This window comes from Pteropus alecto, unplaced genomic scaffold, assembly GCF_000325575.1.
Source record: "Pteropus alecto unplaced genomic scaffold, ASM32557v1 scaffold38, whole genome shotgun sequence".
Taxonomy (NCBI): domain Eukaryota; kingdom Metazoa; phylum Chordata; class Mammalia; order Chiroptera; family Pteropodidae; genus Pteropus; species Pteropus alecto.
Window position 1 is genome coordinate 7647822 of NW_006442512.1, and position 9436 is coordinate 7657257.

A 9436-nucleotide genomic window follows, 5' to 3' on the forward strand; every position below is an offset into this window, starting at 1 on the left:
ACTGAGTTTCTTGACTATTGGGAGGTCACAATAAGGCTACGTTAGTACCACATTTCTCGGCCTTGCCCCCAAGAAAAACAAAAGCTCAAAAATGGACATTCTTGGCACAACTCTCTCTCTCTGAGTTTGACTACCCTTCCCTCTTGAGTGTGTACTTCCATTTTTGTGCTTTCCTGCTTGCTGTTCATCTTATCCTTGAATTCTTTCTCAGAGCATAGGACAAAAACCTGATCACTGGAGCTCCAATCTGTCCAGCAACAGTTGGACTACAATTCTGTATCTGAAAGCATTTGACTCATATGTTTTCTAGATGTTTCTAATGTTAAGAAAACACTAGTCCCTGTTATGCATCATGATCAAAGTGGAATTCTGTATATGTTCATTCTTGTTAACATGTTATAGTTTATAGATTTTATGATCTCATGTATTATTTACTTAAACATTTTATATACAGTCATTTTACATTTCATTTGTGATTATTACAATATCTGAAGTCCTGGGAATCTAAATTAGATGTTTGTTTTCTGCTGCCTAACTCATTGTGGCTTAATTTATTTAATCTCAATCTTTGGGTATTCTACGATCAACTTTTTCTCCAAGAAGTATCAGAAATGATTTTCACTTGAAGAACTAGAACCAGGCTTACTGACATAATGCCAAGTTTTCAGGATCAGTTCCTTTAGTCTTAGTGTGTAGAAAATAACGTTGATGTCAACATTTGTCTCAGGCTAGCCCTAACTTTGCTATTTGAGTCTTGAAGGCAGTTCACTGTTCTTTGATGCTTTCTTGGGATTCGGGTCATTTTTTTTTTTAATATTTATTCAGTTATTTATTCTAGGGGTGCATAAAGATTTACTTATTTCCCTGTCAGCGCAACAATACATCAAGAGGTAGAGTCTGTGGAGAATCTAGCAGTTTTCTTCATAGGTTATTTATGTCGATTTTAAAGATTTTCTTTATGTCTTAGGTATTCTGGATTTTCTTCAATATATCTACATGTAATTTTATTTATTTTGTCTTCTTCCAGATTCAACGTGTTTCTTAATCTTAGGATTTATGCTATTTATCCATTTTGAGAAATACATAATTTTTATTTTTTCCTCCTCTTGCATCTATTCAATTTAAATATATTGCTCTTTTTTTCATCTTTATATGTGCTCAAACTATCATTAGTCTCTGTAAAATTCTCCATTTTTTTCTATTTGTTAATGTGGATGTTTCCTCAGAATCATTCTGTTGAAGGCAAGGAGTTGAGAAATGTTTTTCCTATCTGGTATCTTTTATTGATTAAGGATTGTCCAACAGGTGTTTTGAGCTTCAGAGGAAAGCTGGGAACTGTTGTGCGGAGGCTGGGGAATAGTTGAGATGTGAAGTCTGCTAAATGCATGGAAACTGCCCATCACAGCTGGAGCCGAAATTAAAGGTGGGCTTGAAGCATTTGCTATAGAGCCTCAATAGCACCTGCAATACATGGTTTCAAATTCTAAGGGTGGTATTTTTACTCTCCACCCAGAGTTCAAGTCACAGCAAAAAAAGGTTTGGGATTATCTTACTGTGACAATGGGAAGATTGTTTTCAAATTCCATCATTATATTGAAGGTTTAGCACTTTGAGGACCTCAGCTTTACATGGAAGACTCAGTTACAACTCACTATGACCATTCCTACTTATCTTCTACGCTAATATATCCACTGAAACCAAGCTATTAAATTAAGTTCCCTTCTTTCCTGAAAATAAAGCTGTAACATCAGCTCATAAATTTATCACTCTAATATTCTATCCCTCTTCAATCTGAACATATAGATTTTCTTTACTGTAAGTACAGTTATACATTTATAATATCTATTTTTTTAGTACATTTTAATCCAGCATTTTAAGTGCTTTACAATAGAAAGATATTCAGCATATCTAGTCAAACATGTAAGCAAAATTGAAACCCCTGGTCTTCTCAGTTGATTGTAGTATGAAAATTGAGGGAATACTAATCTGTCTGTCATTAAATTCTAATCTTTCTCCAATGTTAGAGAAGACATTTTGGATACAAAAATCCTAATAGTATCCCTAAATTATAATTTTGGAAGTAATGAGTTGGGAGGTAGAAGGAAAATGTAGGTGGCACGCTAGTTAAAGCTATTTGTTTTGGCTGCAAAAGTAATTACCTAATGTTTAGCCTAATATTGAAACCATACTTAATTTTAAGTAAAAAGAAGTAGAGTATTTCAGTGATCATCTAAATAATTCATGCCAAAATAAGACATAAATATGTTTTGCATATCTTATGTTTTGATATACTATTTATTTTTAGGGAGTAATGGCACAGGAGTAAAATTGCCATATCACCCTAAATTTTTACAATTTTAGTCTAAATATATTGATTTTTTTAATACTACTTTTAGGATAAAAGCTAAAGAAACATTTACTTAATTTTATATTTGTCTGAGCTTCATAGCAAGTGTCATGCTACATACTTTCCTAAAATCTCTCAAAGGTTCACAAAACCAAAACAGGTAGCATCTGGCCTCGGCATGCCCCATACCTCTTGCTGAGCAACCTCAAGCCCAGCACTAGTGGCAGATGGCCTCAGTTTACAGCTTGGCCTCTCGAGGAGCATCCAAGCCCAATGTGGGTGGGGGCCATTTGTGGATTGCTTCGTAGTTCATGCCAGGTGGCTCCAGCATGGTACATACTACAGCTGAACTTGGCCTGCAGTGGGGCCCCTCCCAGAAGACTTGGGCCTGAACACCCAGTGGCTAGCTTTGGTCTGAGCTGGAGCATCACCCAGGGCCATATGCAAGAATGACACATACAAAGGGCAGCGTAGGCAGGCACCAGAGCACTGCTAAAGCAAATCCTACTGCATAGAGTGGGCCCCTGTGCAACAGCTCTCCCCTATAGTCACTGGCCAGTCACCACAATCAACCATCCCATGAGTCAGTCTCTCCCATTGACATCCAAACAGTAACCAAGGTTCAACTACGACAGGAGGGCACACACAATTCACAGAAGGGACACACCTGGAACGCCCTGCTCCATTGGGTCCTACAAGACACCTACTACATAAGACTTCTCTACTAAGACTATGAGACATAGATCTACCTAAGTCATAGAAACCAACACAGGGATGCAGCCAAAATGGGAAGAACAAAGAAACATGTCCCATATGAAAAAAACAAAAACAAAAACAAACCCAAAAAACAGAACAAAGCTTCAGAAAAAGAACCAAATAAAATGGAGACAAGCAATCTACCAGATGCAGAGTTCAAAACATTGATTATAAGGATGCTCAATGAACTTAGGGAAGAGGAGATGAACTCAGGGAAAACTTTAACAAAGAGATAGAACATAAAAATAGAAGTAGAGAACATAATAAAGAACTAGTTCGAAGTGAAGAATATAAAAACTGAAATGAAGAATACCTTAGGAGGAATTAATAGTAGATTAGATGAAGCAGAGGATCAAATCAGCATAGCACAAAATACCCATTCAGGACTACAACAAGAAAAAAAGAATCCAAAAATTGAGGATAGGTTAAGGGGACTCTGGGACAACATCAAGAGTACCAACATTTGCATCATAAGGGTACCAGAAGAAAGAGAGAGAGTGCAAGGAATTGAAAACCTATTTGAAGAGCTAATCCTGGGAAATTTCTCTAACCTGGAGAAGGAAATGGACATACCAGCTAGGAAGCACAGGAAGTTTCAAACAAGATGAACCCCGCCCCCCCTTCAAAAAAAACCCCACCAAAACACATTATAATTAAAATGCCAAAGATTAAAGAGAAAGAGAATCTTAAAAGTATTAAGAGAAACACAGTTACCTACAAGGAAGCTCCCATAACAATATCAGCTGATTTCTCAATAGAAACTTTTCAGGGTAGGAGGGACTGGCATGAAATATTTAGAGTGATAAAAAGCAAGGACCTCCAACCAAGATTACTCTACCCAGCAAAGCTGTCATTTAAAATTGAAGGACAGATGGGGAGAGCCTCCCAGATGAGAAAAGCTGAAGGTGTTCATCACCACCAAACTAGTAACATTTATTACAATAAATGTTAGAGGAACTTCTTATGAAGAAGAAAAAAGTAAAAAGATTTTAAAAAATGAATAATAAAATGTAAATAACTACATATTGATCAACAATTACTTGAAATGGAAATGGATTAAATTCTCCAATCAAAAGACATAGGATGAATAAATGGATAAGAAAAAAAGACCCTTACATATGCTGCCTATAAAAGACTCACTTCAGCTCTAAAGGCACACACAGACTGAAAGTAAAGAGATAGAAAATAATGCTCATGAAAATGGTAACAAACAAAAAAACTGGGGTATTAATACTTATACAAGACAAAATAGACTTTAAAACAAAGGTAAACAAGAGACAAAGAAAGACCTACTAATCCTATTTCTGGGTATTTATCCAAAGAAACCCAAAACACTACTGTGAAGTGACATGAGAATTTATATGTTCATAGTAGCATTGTTTACAATAGTTAAGATATGGAGGCTACTTGGGTGTTCATCAATGGATGAATGAATAAAGAGGTAGTACATATATGCAATGGAATATTACTCAGCCATAAAAAAGAATGAAATCCTGCCATATGCAACAACATGGATGCAAGGGGATTGTTCTCAGTGAAGCAGTTCAGACAGAGAAAGACAGATGCCATATGATTTCACTTAGATGTGGAAGCTAAAAAACAAACAAACAAACAAAAAAGGAACAAACTCATAGATGCGGAGAATATTTCAATGATTGCCAGATGAGCTGGGTTGGTGAGTGGGTGAAAAAGAGAAAGGGGTTAAGAAGTACAGATTAGTAATTACAAAATATTTACAAGTATATGAAGTATAGCATAAGAAATGTAGTCAATAATATTGTAATAACTATGTATGGTGTCAGATGGGTATTAGATTTATTAGAGTGATCACTTTTTAAGTTATATAAATGTCTAATCAGTGTGTTGTACACCTGAAACTAATATAATATTGCATGACCACTGTAATTAAATTTTTAAAAATATTTTAAGTTTTCATATTTTACCTTATTTTTAATTAAGATATAATCAAAATATACCAATTGCACATATTTAGTTACTATTTTCTAATCTCATCAGCACTGTGTGAAAGTTCTAGATTCTTCTCATTCTCACCAACAATTTGAATAGTCACTCTAATTTTAGACATCTAATATCTCATTGTGATTTTAATTTGTATTTCTATAATGACTAATGATTTTGATTTTCTTTTCATGTGTATATTTGTTATCCACATATCTTCTTCAGTAAAGGGTCTCTTCAAATCCTTTGCAGTTTGATGGTTTTTTTTTTTAATTGGGATTTTAGAGTTCTTTATATTTTCTTATAAATTCTTAATACAAGTCCTTTATAATTTTTCCTTCCAATGTGTGGCTTTTCTTTTTTTTCTCTTAACAGTGACTTTTAAAGTACAAAAGATTTAATTTTGAATTTAAATTTATCGCTTTTTTCTTTTGTAGATCATCTTTTTGATATTTTATTATGTGTAACCTAAAGTCACAAAAAAATTCTTTTATGTTTTCATTTAGAGGTTTTATAGTTTTATATTTTACATTTAAATCTAATATCCATTTTGTGTCAATTTTTGTATGGTATGATGTGTAGATGCAAATTGTTTTGGTGGAATTGGGGGGAAGATGTTGAATTTCAATTTTTCAACACTAGTTGTTGAAGAAACTATTTTTTTCTCCACTAAAAATCCTTTCAACCTTGTCACAAAAATTAGTTGCTCATTTCTGGATTCTGTTCTGATCTGGTTTATCTTTATGCAAGCATCACATTGTCTTAAATAATTTAGCTTTATGTTCTGAAATAAAGTAGTGCAAATGCTTCAACTTTGTTCTTTTTCAAGGTTGTTTTGATCATTCTAGGCTTTTTACATTTTCATATGAATTTTTGAAACAACTTGTTAACTTCTAAAAAACATGCTAGGATTTAAATTGAGATTATATGAAATCTGTAGATTAACTTTGGGAGACATGTAATGATATTAAGTATCTAACAGTATTATATATCCTGACCTATGAGCAAATTTGTCCCTCCATTTACTTAGGTCTTTGATTTCCCTCAGCAATGTGTTGAGGTTTTGTTGTTGTTATTATTGTTTAGTTTTCAGTATTCAAGCCTTGTATATCTTTTGTTAGGTTTATTACTAAACATTTAATATTTTTGTACATTTAATGCTATTGTAAATTATATTTTTAAATTTTCCATTTCCTTTTTTTATTGCTAGAATATAGAGACACAAATGATATATTTTATATCAATCTTTTATTCCGCAACCTTGCTAAACTTAGTTTTATTAGATTTGTTGTAGATGTCATCAAATTGTCTACATAGATGATGAAGACATCTGCTAATGAACACAGTTTAACATCTTCCTTTCTAATTTGGATTCCTTTAATTTTTAGTCTTATTGGACTGGCTAGAACTTCTAGTACAATGTTAAAGAGAAGTAGTAAGGTTGAACATTCTTGTCTTTTTCCTGATAATAAAAGTAAATCACTCGGCCTTTCATAATTATTTTAGCTGTAGGTTTTTCATAAATGCCCTTTACGATGTTGAGAAGTCCCTTTTAATTCCTTTTTTGCTGAGTTTTTATCAGAAACAAATATCAGATTTTTTTTAAATGTTTTTTCTATATCTTTTGAGATGACTTTTTTGTCTGCAACTATGGTGGATTTCAATGACTGATTTTTAATGTTAAAACAATCATGCAAATCTGGATAAACTTTATTTCCCCATGATGTATTACACTTCATGTATTTTTATTTGACTTGCTAAAATATTATTTAAAATTGTTGCATCTATGTTTATGACTGGTATTGGTTTATATGAATATAAGTCTGTGGTTTTTTTTCATGTTTGCCATTTTGGATATTAGGATAATATTGACCTATAAAATGAGTTGAGAGCTATTCTCTCCTGTTCAATTTTATGAAAGAGTTTGTTTAGAATTAGTATTATTTCTTCCTTAAATGTTTGGTAGAATTCACCAGTGACAACACCTGAGCCTCGAGTTTTCCTTGTGCGAAGGTTATTAAAAGCAAAAGCAAATTGAATTTCTTTAGTAGATGTAGGGCTATTGAGGTCATCTATTTCTTCTTTAATGACCTTTGGTAGTTTGTGGCTGTTAAGGAGTTTGCCCATGTCATTGAAATTGTTGAATTTATTTATATAAAGTTGTTCTTAATATTTCTTTATTACATTTTAATATCTATAGAATTCATAATGATGCCAGCTCTTTAACTCATATTGTTAATTCATATTCCTCCCCCCCAACCCCCACCCCAATTGGTCTGGCTAGAGTTTAGTTTGATTAATACCCAATCAACTTGATATGACCAAATTGGTTTTACAAGTGAGCACAACATAAGCATTTTACAATTAAGAGGTTTCAGATTTGAGTCTGTGGCAGAATGGCCACTCTATCTAATCAGAAGGGGAAGATCTGAGGCTTGGTATAAAGTAGACTATTTGTTCTGGTCTGTCATCTTTCTGTCCAGTCTAGTTTTCAGACCTTCTTCATTTATGGACTAGAGGGAATCACCCACAAAGTCTGTTTATTTTTGGGAAGTCAAGGTTGACTGGTTCCCCATCCTCATGGTTGATGAGATGTATGTAGGGCAACAATTTCTAAGGTCAAATCCGGGGCCATGATTTACTTTCATGAATGTGATCAATAAAATATAGACAGAGAGAATTTAGAAGTACAGTAGCTGCTTCTCAGAAAAGGTTTGAGATATTTTTACGAAGGCATGTGTCAGAACTTATAAGTAGGACCCAAAGCAAAAGCCCGGTACTTAGGAACAATCCAAGTACTGATATAAAGGGAATAGGAATATTTATCACTAGAAGCCGACAAACTATTTAGAAGGTAGGTTAGAGGTTTACAAAAAGTTGTTGGTGAGAAACAGGTCCAGAAACTGATTGACAAGGATGTAAAACAAGAAAAAAGAGGAAGCTCTGGTATGTAGGGATTGGACCACTAGAGATCAGGTAATCTCACTTAACCATGCACCTTAATAGGTTTGGAAGTGAAAGAGTAGAGTAAAGGCTGATAGTATGAGCACTATTAATGCCTTGGCAAGTATTAATTTAATAACTGGATAGGAATTTAGGAGCATCCATGTTAAATTTAGCTATGAAAAACTCTGGAAAGCAAGGTAGGAAATGTGGAATGGCTGACAAAAACGAATTTTAGAAAAAGATTAGGAAGAACAGTATAGTATTTTTAAATGGTCAGTAAGATTTTTGGTACTGTTCTTTCCTAGTAAAACGTGAAGGGAAAAATGAGGTGATTCTCAAAAGTTCCTCATGGTCCAGTTTTCTAAACTGTTATTCACAAAATTGTACAGACATGTTCAACTTCATGGCTAATTTGCAAAGTGTTGTAACATTTCCTTACTTCCTGTTTGGCATCACAAAATTATTTTGAGTTAAGAATACTCAAAATTATGAATATAGCATTAATTATAGATTTGTACACCATATAATATGTTGCAACCTTACATAGATAACATTTTAGAAATAGAATATTATTTTCATTTAAACAAATTCCGAGCTGATTGAATCATAAAAAATTTCATCTGCTTAATTGATGACCACAATTATTTCTCATTAAATGAAAATGAAGCTGTATAATATGATTGATCCATTCTAACTAAACTTTTCATATAGCACATATTCAATATATTTCAAGCCATTAAATTGACTCAGTCTTTACTTTTTCCTTGTCTTTATATTCCATGTATTTATATCAACTATAATGATTCCTTTATCCCTAATATTTTTTCTCATTTAAAAAAAATAATCATATAGCTTTTTACCACATCTGCTGTGAAGATGAAGACCATTCAGCAATCAGATTGTCAACATTCCAGCAAATGTCAACAGCACTCTGAAGGGACACACAGATTTAGTGAAGGGCCCCAAAGGCACCTTTCAGAAAGACTTTAATCATGTAGAACTTAGTCTTTTTGGACAAAAAAAGAAGAGGCTGAGAGTCGACAAATGGTGGGGAAATAGAAAGGAACTGGCTACTTGCTGTTCACGCTATCTGTAGTCATATACAGAATATGATCAAGGATGTTACACTGGGCTTCCATTACAAGATGAGATCTGTGTATGCTTAATTCCCCATCAATGTCGTTGTTAAGGAGAATGGTTCTCTTGTTGAAATCTGCAATTTCTTGAGTGAAAAATACATCCTCAGGGTTCAGATGAGGTCAGGCGTTGCTTTTTCAGTAACTTAAGCCCAGAAAGATGAGTCAGTCCTTGCAGGAAATGACATTGAACTTTTATCAAATTCAGCTGCTTTGATTCAACAAGCCACAACAGTTAAAAACAAAGATATCAGAAAAATTTTTGGATGGTAACTATGTTTTTGAAAAAGGA

General features: G+C 33.5%; 1 pseudogene; it reads left to right on the forward strand.

Annotated features, from left to right (window-relative positions):
• Positions 1–9436, forward strand: part of LOC107196448 — a 15569-nt pseudogene extending 6133 nt beyond the window's left edge.